The sequence below is a fragment of the Manis javanica genome, chromosome 5, assembly GCF_040802235.1.
Source record: "Manis javanica isolate MJ-LG chromosome 5, MJ_LKY, whole genome shotgun sequence".
NCBI classification, from domain to species: domain Eukaryota; kingdom Metazoa; phylum Chordata; class Mammalia; order Pholidota; family Manidae; genus Manis; species Manis javanica.
Genome location: NC_133160.1, coordinates 34,864,182 through 34,878,622, shown reverse-complemented (window position 1 = coordinate 34,878,622; position 14,441 = coordinate 34,864,182). Strand labels below are relative to the sequence as shown.

The 14,441-nt window shown below is 37.8% G+C and overlaps 1 protein-coding gene across 2 annotated transcripts in view; it reads left to right on the top strand.

The window, feature by feature from the left end:
- The window catches only part of PAK5 (p21 (RAC1) activated kinase 5), a 258,183-nt gene that overhangs the window by 114,350 nt on the left and 129,392 nt on the right, over positions 1-14,441 (top strand). The gene's annotated exons all lie outside the window — the stretch shown is intronic.

Sequence of the window (14,441 nt, the reverse complement as noted above, 5' to 3'; positions counted from 1 at the left end):
GGAAATAAATTATGTTATGGTCTTGCCCTTTAAAATTTTACATATATATCAATGGAATATTATTCAGCCATAAAAAAGGAAATATTGCCATTTGCAACTATGTGGATGGACCTCAAATACATTGCATGAAGTGAAATAAGTCAGATGGGGAAGGACAATTGCTGTATGATCTCATTTACATATGGAATCTTAAAAAAAGAAAAAAAAACAGCTCACAGATGCAGAAGACACATTGATGGTTGTCAGAAGTAGTAGGTGGGGAGTGGGCAAAAGAGTTAAAGATGGTCAAAAGGTACAAACTTTCAGTTACAAAACAAATAAGTGCTGTGGGTTTAATGTACAGCCTGGTGACTATAGCTAATAATGCTGTATTGCATCCTCAGTAGTTGCTGAGTGAATAGATCTTAAAAGTTCTCAACACAAGAAAAAAGGACTTGTAACTGTGTGGTGAGAGATGCTAACTAGACTCTGTGGTGATGATTTCACAATATATGCAAATATCAAATCTTGTATACCTGAAACAAATCCAATGTTACATGTCAGTTATAGCTCAATAAAACAAAAATTGGCAAAGGATGAGTTGGCTTAAGGACACGGCACTGAAGAAAGATGCATTTGCAATACATTTTGGGTCTACTCTAGATGACTGCCAGTGGTCTTTATGAATCCCCAAACACAATTCTAATTTCCGAATGAAGGGTATGCTGCTTGTGTTTTAGTATGCAGTAGTGAAATGGTCATTTATCCTGTGGTTTCAGAGAAGAGCTGTACGTGTTTGTGGCCTGCTTCTGAAACTTAGAGAGGGTTGATGCCCAGAGGTGAAAAGAAATAAATTCAGCCCTGAAACCTCATGTTGTAGGCAGGTTATCTTGTAATACTTGGAGACTTGAGCCTTGCAGAGGCTTTTGCAACTTCTCTCCTGCTTCCAGCATGGTTCCTGACTTATGAGGACATTATTACTCACATCACAGAGGGACAACCTGGATGGAGGTGCCCTTATAGAGAAGAAACCTAAGCATTTTTAAAGTACTGATGGCTCAAGTCACTCAAGCATGACTTCAAGATGAAAATTCCCTACTGGATTACTCCTAGTGGGAACATAGAAGGAACAGCTAAAATACAACTTGCAATTGGTATTTCAAAAAGGCAAGAAAGTGTGGATTTATGCAACATTTGCCAGAGAAGTTAACACTCTTCCACAGTGGGGGCTTCATGTCTTGGGGTATGTGACCGGTGTGCAAAGCCCACAGAGGAGTGGGGAGGGAGTAGGGAATTACATAGTGACCTTAGCAGGTAGATCCAAGATTTCAAGAAGCCAACAGCCACTGTTGGAGCATGGGCCAGCCTCAAAGTCTGTGTTCAGAAGGGTTTTCAAAACTCAGCGGAACAATATTTTAAGAGCTCAGCAAAGTATTGAGCCCTGCTTTCCAATACTCATAAACTTCTGAAATGGTTCTAAACTTGGGTGCTGTGGGAAGCCTTCTTTCCTCCACCTAAGACCCTCTCAAAAGTCTTCTGGTCATCAGAACAGCTTCAGTGCAGCAATTATATGGTGCCAGGTAACTGAAGACTTCAAGACTGTACAAAGTAGATCCATGTAAGGCTGTAATAAAGGCAAAGGATAGGGTGCAGCAGTAGAATGAAAGCCCAGCAAACATCTGAGAGGACTTGGACTTCCAGGTATAGTTCCCAGAGCCCTTCCTCCATCACATAAGTGCATCTTTAGTTTTTCGATTGTGAACCACCAAGATGCATGTGTGACACCTTAGTCTCAGCAGAGCTTAGGATAAAGCTTACTGAGCAGCGTATTCTATAGTCCAGGTAGTTAAATGAAGGCTTTGTGAACAGGTAGACAGATCTTCATAAACAAGTCATCAATCCATACAATTTCAATAAACATCATAGACAAGCTGGTACAGGATGCCTCTGGGGAAGCTTTAGACTTCTGACTGCACATTATAAATCACTAACTAGTACATTTCACCTCTGCCTTGGCCAGGAATCAATACCCTGGTTCTAGGTGCTCTTCAAGATAGACACAGAACTATCCAAGATCAACTGCAAGTCAACCTTGTCCGTGTATGTTCAGAGAATTGAGCTATAACGAAAATATCCAAGAAGACATTTTGTGGTTGGTCTTGTCATTCACTGCACTGGATACAACTATTTGATTAGCTGGACACATCATTAAAAAACTAAGCTCTTCAATGAAACAATGAAAGTCAAAGTCCCTGAAAAAAAAGTAATTGAATTCTGAATCAGTAATGATAAAATAAAACAAAAAAAATATAATGTTTTAAGTTGATTTCCATAGAATCACATGGTGAGACAAAAAGAATTGGCTATTGGTGTTTACTTGAAAGTGATAGGATGCTTTTGTAGTGGAGTGGGGATGAGATGGGGCAGAGAAGGAAAGTATAAAAGGTACCTTATCACTGCTGTGAGCAAAAGGCGCACATGATTCCTTTAGGTAATTCTGGAATATGCATAGAACATCCCTTGGATTTATCCTAATCAAGGCAAGGGAATTGGGATATATAGCCAGCTTCTCCGATCTGCCTTGGTTGAGGGCTGCTGCCCTGGATAGAAGTGTAGGCTGTTAGCTTCCCAAAACTTGTAGCCTATGATAGATGGGTGTCAAGGGGACTCCAGCAGCAAGAGGAAGCCCTCAGTTAAAGAGTCCCACATGTTTGCCATTGGAACCCACCATCAGGTCAAGAATGCCAAGGGGATATGTGTAGAGAACCTACAGTTGATGCTACAAGAAGTGAAAATGATGATGATCATGATCATATTAATAGAGCTATACTTTCTCAAGTAACCCTAAGCCATGTACTATATCAAATGCTTTATGCTGTGTGTGTGTATAAATTGCATACACACACACACACTACATAAAATGATACAGTAAAATGTATACAGACATTTAATTACCACAGTCTTGCAGCATGTACATTATTCTAGCCTTCCTTTTATAAATGAGCAGGTAAGATTGAGCAAGGTTAATCAAATTCTCTGGAGTCATACATGTAGGAAATACAGTTGGTATTCTGACCCTGGTTTGCCTCCAAAACCATCCCTTGGGCATCATTGAAGTCCTTCAATAACTACTTAATTATTGATATTTTTCTGACAGCCATTTATTGAATAGTTGGCAGACACAATTAAGATGTTGGGGATACAAAACAAAAAATTGCCCCTGTTCTCAAGGAGAACAAGAAGAGAAAGATAAGACAACATGTAGTATTATAAGGTCTATAATGGAAGTATGTTGCTACTATTAAACAGGATAAAAAAGAAGAGTATCAATAATTCTGCATAACAAAAAACTTTGAGGCTTAAAACAATAAGCATACATTCTTGCATGTGCATCCATGGTTGTGTTGAGTTCTGCTGATCTGGGTGAGGCTTGGCTGATCGGCACTAGGCTCACTCATTTGTCATCATCAGCTGACAGGTTGGCCACAGGATGGGTAGCCTAAGATGGCTTCATGCACGTATCTGGAGATTGAGCAAGTGTAGCAGGGTTAACTCTCTTCATCAGCAGGCTAGCCTGGGCTTCTTCACATGGTGGCTGAGGAAGACTTAAGAGGGTGAATGAGAGAGTGCAAGGCTTAGGCTCAGAACCATCATTTCTGCTGCATTAGATGGGCCAGAGCAATTCACAGTGCATGCCCAGACTTAAGGAACGTGGATGTAGATTCCACTTCTTAGTCAGAGAAGCTTCGAAGTCATATTGCAGAAGGGCATTGGTACAGGAAGGGGAATATCTAGATTGCAGTCTACCAAGAAGAGAAACATCTGGATGAAGCATACAGGGTGAGCAAGTGTTCCCTCACCAAATAAAGTAGGAAGCCAATTTAAGGTGAGAAGGACAGTAAGTGTTCAAAGGCAAAGGTGCCCCTGACGCTGTCAGCTGACCTGGGAAGGAAGACAGGTGTTGAGGGAAAGAGAAGAGGCAAGAAATGAGAGCAAGATTCAAGACTAGAAGTATGTGAATGTACCTGAATTCAGGAAAATGAATATTAGTTTGTGGGAAGAATAATGTTTATGAAAAAAATGATAAGTACATGGGAAGATGAGCAAAATCAGGTCAATGAATGAATAAATAAATAGGTGGGTGGACAGATAGCTACAGCAATATGGTTAGTAAAATCATAAGATTTTTCTCTTAGGAAATGATTTGTAGGATTTGTATTTATTTCAAAAAGAGGGGGAGGGAGAAAGAGATACCTTGATGGGTTCTTAGAGGAAAATATGAGGTGGAGAGTAGACCTGAATGCAAGTGTCTACTTCTCAGCATATGACCTTTTGGCTTCAGGGAGGTAATGCGATGGCGCAGATAACAGGATAGAAACTCTTCCTGTGATGTGCCTTCAGTAAGCATGCTAGGCCTATTGAGTGGTTTTTGAGGAAACTAATAAAGGATATTTAGATTTCAGTCCCAAGCTAAAATTCCATGGCTTTGAACTCACACGAGGCCAAGTTCCGGGGCAGGTTTCTGAGATATTTGGGTCCCACTGACATCAGGAACATAGTTATATAGAGATCTGTGCATGTTTCCATTGGGATGTATGTGTGAAATGATAATTTTCAGTTCATGGATTTCTTTGCTCTGAGACTGACTTGTGTAAATTAAATAGAAGTCTTATTCTACAGTTAGTTCCTAGGTGATTTTATTGTTCTTCTGGGCCTGTGTTTATGTGTGGTGCTCTCCCAAGTGACCAGGTACAGCAGCAAATTGTAGTGTGAGGCTTAACAGGCTGATACAAGTTAGCATCACTCACTCCTTGGGAACTTGACTGTGGAAGTTAATGCTGACTAGACCTGTGAATGGAGAACCAGGGGCCAAAATACCCTTGTTGGCTTGGAGAATGTATTACATTCATTCTTCTCTCCCAAATATGTTGGTGATTCTTTGCTCCCTATTTCTAAAAAGTGAGATGGAGATGAATTTTTTTTTAGAGGTAAAATAAACAGAAAATAACAGCCAAAGGAAAATAAATGACATAGTTAAATCTTTGATAGCAAAGATGAAAAAATCCAATGAACACTCTGGGAATCTAATAATTGATTAGTTAATTTTTCCTTGGGGAATAAAGTGCCTCCCCTTTTCATCTCCTCCCCTTCCCTCCTGAGGTAACCACTGCTCTAAATTTGCCATTTCCTACCATATCCTCCAAAACTGGCCCAAATGTGGATGTATTTGTATTTAATGTTATTAATTTTTGCTGTCTTTTGAGCTTTGTAATAGTGATTTCATACTCATATAGTTTACAGATTTACTCATTTCATTTGAATGTTTTTGAGATTCAACCATGTTGTTACATGTAGCCGTAGCTCATTTTCACAGCTAAATAATATTACTTTATGTGAATGTATAGCAGTTTATTCTTCTGTAGATTAACATTTCTATTTTCTGAAATTTCTACTATAGACAATGGTACTATGATCATTTTTTATGTATTTCCTGGTGTGCATGCAATTTTTCTGGGCTATATACATAACTAGTGAATTGCTAGGATATAAGATATAGGTGATGCACCATCCCAGTTTGCCTGGAAACTGACAGGTTTACCAGGATGCAGTGTTTTCAGTACCAAAACCAGGACAGCCTTAGGCAAACTGGCATGAATGGTCACCTTAAATGTGTAAGTGTTCAGCTTTACAATGTAATACTAAATCTTTCCCAAACAGATGGTAGCAGTTTACAATCCCCACCAGCAGTAAATGACAATTCCCCTTGAGACCCATTCTCCCCTTGCTTGGTGCTGTCAGTAACATAATTTTTGCCAGATAATTGAGTTTGAAATGATACCTTATTGTGATGTGAGTTCCCTCTCTACTAATGAGGTTCAGTTGTGTTTCCTCTCCTGTGAAATGTCTTCCATATCATCTGTCTTTTTTTCTGCTGGGTTGTTTTGTCAGACACATCTCACGTACCTCTTCAGATTCCCTTGGCTGCACCATCACCTAGAATGGGACTTGTCAGCAGTAGCACTAACAACAACTCAGTCTAAATAATTCTTATGGTGGGATATTGTCCTGTGTTATAGCATGTTTAGCATTATCCGTGGTCTCTACTCATTAGTGGCCAATAGTTTCTCCAGTTGAGATAAGAAGAAAAAAAAGTCTATAGACATAAAAAAAACATCTTTAGTCAAATGTCACTCTGGGGGACAAAATTGTCCCTGGCTGACACCCACTAACCTAGATCCTTAAAAGTTTGCTCCTACAGGAGAGAGGAGGAAGCAAGGCAGATAAATCCCCTCTCCATTTATTCTCCGATGGCTGATTCTAAGGCATATGTCCTTGTACAGCATGTTTGCAGGTGTCCACATCACTTAGCAGGTGTGTTTGCTGGGCTGTCAAGCTGTGCTTCGTCATGGTTCATTGTAACACAGAGGCCAGAACAATAACGTATCACCTTGTCTTGTTCCTATGCCTTGCTGCCTCATTTCCTTTCTTATCTCTCTCCTGCCTTGAGATTGCATATTGTAATTAAAGCATTGGCACTTAATGCCTGTCTCAGGGTCACTTTCCTGGGAAGCTAACCTAAAACAAGTACTTATAGAAAGGACCATGTGGATAGATTTTGGAATTGGATTACTAAACTGTCTAAAAGCAATAGGGACCACATTTCTTTTTTGTGGTAAATTGGAATGAAAATTAAATCCTGGTCTGCAGTAGCATCACAGTTATTTAAGCTTTCACCTGTAGTAAATTGGGATAAGACGTGGGTGGAGGGTCAAGTGTTAGGACACCAACTAGCTGCAGCACATGTGAATATTAGAGCAAAGATGATTATATGGATTGTGGAGGAGGGTGACTACTTTTGACCAACAAAAAGAAAATGTTAGGCTGAAGGTAATTAATTGCCAACTTAAGACATGCTCTGAAAGCCAAAGGGCATCTATGGCAGCTTTGAAAGACTTATCTTTGGCCATTGCAGGGCAGACTGTGATGCAATTCAGGCCTAGGGTGTGGCTATAATTTTGGCTGGTTTGAGAGTAAAAGGGAGAGCTGTAAATTATACCAGGATAGCATTGGTAAGCTAGGACTGGTAGGCTAAAAAAATATATATTGTTTAAAAGTATCTCGTCTAAGTCAAGGCATAATTATGTCTAATATGTTCTATGCACTAAGCTAGGTGTAGGAAAGATTAAAAAAAAAACAATGTATACTGTGGTTCTAGCTTTTAAGAAGCCGGCATCTGCATGGCAAGAGAAAGTTTATGAATTGGAATGGTGCAAAAAGTATAAACAAAAGACATCATGTTGGCAGATGTTGGACTGAGTAGGGTAGAGGACTGGAGACTTGGATATGACTATGGAGACTCATAGTCTCATATGACCTTGAGTCTCTGGGGAGCCTTTTGAGAGTGGGAGAATTTAGCTCTATTGAGAAGAATGGAGGGACCTCAGTAGATTTGAAAAAAGTAAAGTAGAAGGGATGCAAGGATGGTACAATATTTGAAAATCAACCAACATCATACATCACATCAACAGAAAGGACAAAAGTCAAATGATGATCTCAATAGATGCTGAAAAAGCATTTGACAAAATTCAACATCCATTCATGATAAAAACCCTCAACAAAATGGGTATAGAGGGCAAGTACCTCAACATAATAAAGGCCATATATGATAAACCCACAGCCAGCATCATACATAACAGCAAAAAGCTGAAAGCTTTTCCTCTAAGATCAGGAACAAGACAAGAATGCCCACTGTCAACACTTTTATTCAAAATAATACTGGAGATCCTAGCTATGGCAATACAAAACACAAAGAAATAAAATGCATCCAGATTGGTAAGGAAGAAGTTAAATGGTCACTGTTTGCAGATGACATGATATTGTACATAAAAAATTCTAAGAATCCACCCCAAAACTACTAGACCTAATATCTGAATTCAGCAAAGTTGCAGGATACAGAATTAATACACACAAATCTGTGGTATTCCTATATACTAATGATGAACTAGCAGAAAGAAAAATCAGAAAAACAATTGCATTTACAATTGCACCATAAAGAATAAAATACCTAGGAATAAACCTAACCAAGGAGGTGAAAGGCCTATACCCTGAAAACTGTAAGACACTCATTAGAGAAATTAAATAAGATACCAATGAATGGAAATACATACTCATGGATAGGAAGAATTAATATTGTCAAAATGGCCATCCTGCCTAAAGCAATCTACAAATTCAATGCAATCCCTATCAAAATACTGAGAGCATTTTTCAATGAACTAGAACAAATAGTTCTGAAATTCATATGGAACCACAAAAGACCCTGAATAGCCAAAGCAATCCTGAGAAGGAAGAACAAAGCTGGGGGGATTACATTCCCCAACTTCAAGCTCTATTATAAAGCCACAATAATCAAGACAATTTGGTACTGGCACAGGAACAGACCCACAGACCAGTGGAACAGAATAGAGAGTTCAGATATTAACCCAAACATATATGGTCAATTAATATATGATAAAGGAACAATGGACATACAATGGGGAAAGGACAGCCTCTTCATCAACTGGTCTTAGCAAAACTGAATAGCAACATGTAAGAGAATGGAACTAGATTACTGTCTAACTCCATACACAAAAATTAACTCAAAATGGATCAAAGATGGAATTTAAGTCATGAAACCATAATACTATTTGAAGAAAACATAGGTAAACATCTCTTGAATATAAATATGAGCAACTTTTGCCTGAACACTTCTACTTGGGCAAGGAAAAGAAAAGCAAAAATGAACAAATGGGATTATACCAAACTAAAAAGCTTCTGAACAGCAAGGGACACCATCAACAGAACAAAAAGGCATCCTATAGTATGGGAGAATATATTTGTGAATGACATATCCGACAAAGGGTTAACATCCAAAATATATAAAGAACTCACACACCTCAACACCCAAAAAGCAAACAACCCAATTAAAAAATGGGTGGAGGATCTGAACAGACACCTCTCCAAAGAAGAAATTTAGCTGGCCAACAGGCATATGAAAAGATGTTCCACATCACTAATCATCAGGGCAAATGAAAACCACAGTGAGACATCACCTCACACCAGTTGGGATGGCCAACATCCAAAAGACAAGAAACAACAAATGCTGGTGAGGATGTGGAGAAAGGGGAACCTCCTACACCATTCGTGGGAATGTACATGCACCCCTATGCTTATGGCAGCACTATTTACAATAGCCAAGATATGGAAGCAACCTGTGTCCATTGGTAGATGATTGGATAAAGAAGAGGTGGAATTATATATATATATATAATGGAATATTATTCATCCATCAGAAGAAAACGAATCCATTTGCAACAACATGGATGGAGCCAGAGGTATTATGCTCAGTGAACTAAACCAGGCAGAGAAAGACAAGTAATAAATAACTTCACTCATTTGTAGAGTATAACAACAAAGTGAAACTGAAGGAACAAAACAGCAGCAGACTCAGAAACCCCAAGAAGGGGTGCTATGATGCTGGGAATACCACAGTGAGAAGTATGGGGAGAGCTCCCTGCCTTTGAGGAGATATTAATGTAAAAAAGTGGGTTTTAAGATCACATATCAAGATCATCTATCCAAAGCCAAAGAAATGAATATTGAAAAAATAAAGGCTCTTCAAGCACCTCTTTATATATTCACTTTATTCATACAGAACGAATAAAGGAAAGGTAGTTATTTCCCTTTCTCTATAATACAGTTTCCTTGCTCTGATGATTGCTGTGTGTGCCCAACTCTTTGCTTCTGCAAATTTAATAGATGTCTGTGGCAACTGGGAATCATCAGTAAACAAAAAAGAAGCTTTCTCCCACATGTGTGTTGCAGAGAGTACTAGACAGTTTGTCATGCCATGAGAGGTCTAATTTGGAATATGTGAGGTGATAACCTGACTGTAAGGCTACACACCACCCAAAAATGCTTATGTTTCAGATCAGACAATATATTTATAATGTTCTAATACAAAGTTAATATCATTGAATAAAATGAAAATAACCCTGTTATTTCTAGAGTTCTGGAGCACGCATCAAAAATCACAGAAACACAGATAGCTAGACCTTTCCCTAGAGATTCTGATTCAGAAAGTCTGGGATGGGGCTGAGAACTGGCATTTCTAACAGTCCCAAGGTGATGCCTCTGCTGTCCATATAGAGGCTATATGTTGAGAACCACTGTGTTATTCTTTAAATAGTTGGCTACAATACAAATATAAAATTGATTGATCTATTATATTTATGAATTCATGTATCTGTCTATGCTAAGGTTGTCCAGGATGGTAGCCACTAGCCACATTCAGCATTTGAGCTCTTGAAATGTGGCTGGTGCCACATGTTGAAATGAAATATTTTGGATCTTTTATGCTAAATAAAATATATATTTAAATTAATTTCACTTGATCTTTTTAATGTGGCTACTTGGAAATTTAAAATTAACATTTGGTGTTTGTGTTGTATTTCTACTGGAAAACACTGGTCTCTGAAGATTTTTGAAATGTGTACACCAAAGATTTGGAGGGTGTTTTTGTTTTGTTGTAGAATTTGGATTTTTTTCAGAGTTTAAGGGTTACTAGCCAAGGAGAAGAAAGTATTGTACATTCTGTATAAATAAGTGGTATACTTTTCAACAATATCCTCTTCCATCTGTTTTAAATTACAGTGAAGAAGACTATATTCACTAGTGCATGTGTTCACTAGATGCTTGACCATCTTTTTAACCTTAATTAATGTATAGCAGTTGGATTAGTCTGCCCGAGTTGTCTTTAGCTCCTTGGAGTTGCTCAGAAATGCTCTCTAAAAGCAAAGGTTATAAAGTCCACTGAACTTCCCTTAGTTGAATCCGTTGGGACCCCTTTGGCAATACAAATAAATTAGTTACAGATGGATTATAAATCTAAGAATATGAGAATATATTCATGACCTTGGTAGAAGCAAAGACTTCTAAAACTGGACATAGAAAGTTATAGATACAATGAAAAGATATCAAAATTGGCCTAATTAAAATTAAGCACATGTTCATCAAAAGCATTAGTAAGAGAGTGGAAAAGAAAATAATAAAGTGTGAGAAAATATTTCAATACATATATTTCAATATGTATGTATTTTTCGATGCATATGTTGTATCCAATACAATACAACAAAGGACTTCTACCCAGAACTTACAAAGCATTCCATTAAAAGAGTTAGAAAAAGGGAGAGAATTCAGTGGGAAATGGGCAAGGGACTTGAAAAGATGTGCACAAAAAGGAACATCCAAGCGATCAGTGCATGTGAATGATGCTCAGACTCATTAATCATTAGGGAAATGCAAAATAAAGCCACAATGAGTTGCCACTACATACCCACCAGAATAGCTATAATGGAAAAAATTGACAATAGCAAGTGTGGATGAAGATGTAAGTAATTCATAAACTGCTGGTGGGAGTGTAAATTATGTAACCATTTTGAAAAGCTGATTGGAACTATCTACTAAACTCATATATACATGTGATCACAACCCAGAAATTCTACTCCTACATATGTATATATCGAACAGGAATGCATCATACATGTGTTCAACAAAAGATAAGTACTAGAATATTTGTGGCAGCATTATTTCTGATAGCCCCAAACTGGAAACCAGGCAAATATACATCAACATTAGAACAAATTTATAAATTTGTGGTATAATCATACAGTGGAATATGAGATAGCAGTAAGGAAGAATGTGGCATACAACAATAAATCTCACAAACTACCAAATCAAAGACTCTTGACCTAAAAGAATACATGTGTGTGATTCTATGCATCAAGATTTCAAAATCAAGTAGAACCAATCTCAGGTGGGGAAAGTCAGGATAATGCTTTATCTTTGGTAGAGTTGACCAGAGCACAGATTGAGTAAAGCATCTGGCACATTTCTCCTTGATCTGCACTGTGGTTTCAGGAATTGTGAAAATTCATTAAGCTGTACCCTTGTAATTTTATACTTTTATGTATGTATGCTTGTAGCTCTGGGAGGAGGGCATTCTTCACCTGGGGCAAGTTCTTTATGAATTTGGTGAGACCAAAGAAAGGCAAAGACTCAAAAGTGGGAAATGAAAGGATTTATTCTCATGGCTCAGTATCTCCTTGCTCAGAGCCCAGGCTGCTCATCTCTCTCTCTGGCAGCACACCCTGCTTCAAACCCCAGCTGCTCCACTCTCTCTCTCACTGCACACTCTGCTCCCTGCCAGCCTTGGGAGAAACTCTGTGGGTGGGTCCCAGTGACTCGTGGACACCTGACCAATTACATACCAGGAAGGGAGGGGAGGAGAGAATGGTGCTTCCTCTCCACCCTCACCCTGGACCAGCAATCTCCTCACTGCAAACATACCCTTATTATATAAACAGTGGATGCTATTAAGGCCAGGTGGGAATCCTGGTCAGAAAGTTCAATTTTCCCCACAATGCTATACTAAAATAAAATTATTTCTTTAACAAAAAGAAGTCAAGGTCAAACCTTCATAATTCTCCTCCAAAAAGTAACTTTCCTCTTTAAAATACATACAAACACATCACACCACACACCCCACATCCCTCCACCACACACAGCCATAGCTGTATTTCACAACTTAAAACTATAGGTTGCAACTATAGGTTACTGAAAATGTTTAAGCTAATGAGAATTTTGGAACTCTCAGTCCATTTTATTTACCCTAAATACATCAAATACCTATCACTGAAAATAAAAAATCATGACCACTGGATTATGGAAGGTTAAAGTTTAGTGTATTCTACATTCAATCAGATGCTATCTGGCTTATGGAGATTTATATAATTCAATTTGTCATTAAAAAGAGCTAAAAAAATAAAGGACCTTGATGGCAGGCATGTACTGTAGATCATGGGATTTGAAAAATTCCATATGTTTCCAAAGATTTATAACAATTATATGTTTATGCAGCTGTCATCCAGTTATTGCATTAGATTGAAGTGATAAATTACTTAGAGGAATTATTTTGGAAGGTATAATTTGTTCAGCACAGCTTATTCAGAAGCCTTAGTGAGTATATCGATGTATTCTTCACCAGTAGGAAGTTGATCTTAATGCATATTTTTATAATGTACTATTGAACTAAAAATCATATGATTCAAAACTCATTTTCTCAAATGCACTTCTTGTTTTAGTATCTAAGTATATGATTGCGATTTAGGGATATGTAACATCTATTCATGACTACTTTGCAAGACTACTTTACTGACAAGTTTCTACTAATGTAATGTGTTTTATGGCTCTTCGAGTTAGAAATGATTATAATTACTGTTCTTTGGCTTTATTAAGATTGCGCATTGGGGTATGTGAGAGTGGAATAGAGAGACAGAACCAGGGAAGGAGGAAAAGGTGGAAATGGAGGGAAAAAAGAGAGACGGAGAAAGAATGGAAGAGGGAGATAAACTGTTATAATGAGGCTCTCATTTCTGCACTAATTTCTTCATTTGGTGGAATTGAAAAGTCCAATCAATTTCTCCCTGATATACTGTGTTAGAGCATCATTTTAAATGAAGGACTTATCCCACTCTTAGATCATCATGAATAATGTCAGATTTACAAAGAATGAAACTTTTATCCCTTTTCTGACAAAGCAATATCAATTACCTCCACAAATGGTCAATTACATTCTCTCATCATAAATGACTTATTTGTCATTCGTGGAACCATATGTTGATTCACTCAGATTGCATGGCACACAGAATCAAGTAGAGATGTGTTGTCAGATTGATAGGGAGAAACTAGAATTTCTACTGGGGTAGTCACTTCATGTACTTAATTTTATTTAATTCTGTTAGTAAACCTGTGAGATAGACTTTTTGTTTTGTGAATTTGTGTGTTGGTGGTGAGTGGGGTAGGAAAGTGTTTCCCTTTATATGTTGCATTAAGAACTAATCCAGTGCTTGCCTGTCAAGTTTATCCAGCTGCTAAGCAGGTACTGACCTAGGTTACACTCACACTTGTTCCAGGATAATATCCAGCATTCCAGTTTTAGAGCTTTGTCGTGACCACACCATAATTTCACATCATTACACATTTCTAAAGTTTGGTAAGTCTAATTTTACAACTAGATAGAAAGTCATAATGGATGTGTAAGAACTGGGATAATGATTAATTCCCAAACAATGTCTTATTCCCTCCAAATAAAACAGCTAAATGAATAAAGTTGAATCTGCTACTTTAAAAAAATCACTGAGAGTTGGAATTCCTGTAGTATCAAATACCTTCATTTAAATCATATACGAAAGTTTATCCATGGAATAAAACATAGAGGAACTTCCAATTGATGTAAAATTGTAGCTGATCTTTATGAGGGCTCATAGATAGATCTCTTCATACAGTAACAAAGGTGGAAACTTAACTCTCCTGAATCCTGTTCCAGGAGTGTATTTGCATTTTAGATGGAAGATGTAATATGAGTA